Raw genomic sequence first — 2448 nt, 5'->3', positions numbered from 1 at the left:
CTGAGTATAGAATTAGATCATTAGATTGATTTAGTCTTTTGACTCTTTTTTTTTATTTTTAGAATAGTCGATAGATCGATCTAGTAGTAGATTCTAGTATCTACTACTACACTACTACTACTTACTACTAAGTTACTACTAGCTAGGATCTACATTTGGAATCAATGATTCAATCTCGACTACCTTAGACGCCTTAGTCTTAGTCTAACTAACTTACTAAGACTAAGACAGTCTAAGAAGACCTAGACCTAGGCTAAGTTACTTACACTAAGTACCTCTAGCTAGCTGATTAGTTTTACCGCTGATTCTATTTTGGCTAAGATCTATATAAATCTAGACTGAGATCTACATCTAGGAATCTAGATCTAGATGTCTATTATTATTTTTTTTTTCTTAGATCTAGATCTAGAATTTTAGATGACTGGTTCAGTGGTTGCCGCATCTAGAAACCAAACTATGGCTATGGACTAGATCTAGTCTCTAAATTAGAGACTACATGATTACATGATTTTTAATTAGAGTCTAATTAAAAATCATGTAAAAATTGTAACAACGAAAAAATCTTATTTTGTTTAACAGAAGAGCTCATTACTACCCAGACGAAAACCGTGTCAAATAACCCCTTTTTTTCTCTCTCTCTCTGATGTTGATCCGAAACGAATACCCATGTTTGAAATGAAAAAAAAGATTATACGAAACATTTTAAAAGTATTTTTTACTGACAGTACCATAGATTATATATAGTCTATGACAGTACTTATATCTATATGCCTATACTAACTGAACATGCTAGATTCTATATCAGATCAATGACCTCCACGTTATTTTCTTTGTTATAATAATAATAAGGCTAGTCTTTGAGTCCGAAGATTATATCTTATCTTATATAATACAGGAATGCAGTATTTCCTGTGGCTGCGCAGTCCCAGCTGTGACCTACTTATTTTGCCACACCAGGACAAGCATAACCATTGTCCGCAGGTGGTCGATTTATATTTTCTTTTCGCCGTCTGCGTTTGTCCTCGGCAGCAGATTTTCTTTGGTCTCAAATGTGTATCCCGCGGCCTTCGTGAGTGACCTCCAGCTGTCTTGTTCTGGGGTTGCATGCAACCAGGTACTCTCTTCTATGTCAGCCAAAGAAAGTTGACGCCTAAGCTGGTCTTTGACTTGTTTCCGTGGGGCGCTTCTGTTACGTCGATCACCTTTTAGTTCACCCAAAAAAAAGACTGCCTTTGGCATACTTTCGTCTCTCATTATTATAGCTTTTATATAGCGCTACTTTCATGCTTATAGCATGCTCAGAGCGCTTTTGGTTTAATCTCATTTGTGGACTAGTGTGTGGGGGGGGGGGGAGGGGGTATCTAGGAGTTGGTTTTCCATGCTGCCTTTAGGCGCTCAGTAAACACAACTCTGCCCGAGTCGGGTGTCCCCTTCTAGGTAGCCAAGCCAAGCCAAGTTCAAGCACACTTGGCCTCTCGACCACGCTTCCCACGGGATACGTGCCCTACCCAGCGCAACTGTCGCACCAAAAAAAAAGTCCCTCTATACTGTCCATACCGGCGTTCGCAAGGACATCGCTGTTTGTAGTGCGGTCTTGCCATCGTATATCCATGATGGAGCGCAAGCATCTTTGGTGGAAGCGCTCAAGAAGTCTTAGATGTTTCCTATATAGTGTCCATGTCTCAGAGCCATACAGAAGAGTTGAGAGAACCACCAACTGGTAGACACTAATTTTTGTAGGCAGGCGGAGCGATCTTTTCCGCCAAACTCTCGCCTGAAGGCGTCCAAAAGCGCTACTGGTCCTGGCGAGACGGTAATCAACTTCCCTTGAAAGTGAGGCGTCATTTGACACTATACTACCTAGATATGTGAAGTGGTCTACCACATTAAGGTGCTGTCCGTTTATGGTGATCCTTGGGGCTGAGTATGTTTTATTGGGCGACTTCTGGAACATGAATTCTGTTTTCCCGAGGCTAGGGTTAGGCGGCAGCGTATGTAAGTTCGTTTACCGCGTTCTGGAGGTCATGTTTATTGTGAGCTAGCAGGGCGCAATCATCGGCATAGAGAAGCTCCGTTATGACCATCTCCTTTGTTTTTATATGGAATAGTAGACGTCGAAGATTGAACACATTGCCGGTGGAACGAAGCCGGATAAAAATGCCTTCGTGCAATCGCTGCCTCAATGGACCCATCATTATCGAAGGAATCGCTTGCAAATGTCCCCCAGAAAACTATGAGAGAGGAGCTCGACGACCTACCGACATCTGAGGAAATTGAGACAGCAATATCTAAACTAAAAAAAAAACACAAGGCACCTGGCTCTGATGGACGCTGAAATATTTAAAATGGGTGGTGTCGCCCTAACCGAGAGGCTAACAGACTTGTTCGCTCTACGCTGGGAGAAGTGCGTGGTCCTACCTGAACTTCGAGACTCCGTAATCATATCCC

The sequence above is a fragment of the Biomphalaria glabrata genome, chromosome 7, assembly GCF_947242115.1.
Source record: "Biomphalaria glabrata chromosome 7, xgBioGlab47.1, whole genome shotgun sequence".
Classification (NCBI taxonomy): domain Eukaryota; kingdom Metazoa; phylum Mollusca; class Gastropoda; family Planorbidae; genus Biomphalaria; species Biomphalaria glabrata.
This window is presented reverse-complemented; position numbering follows the sequence as displayed.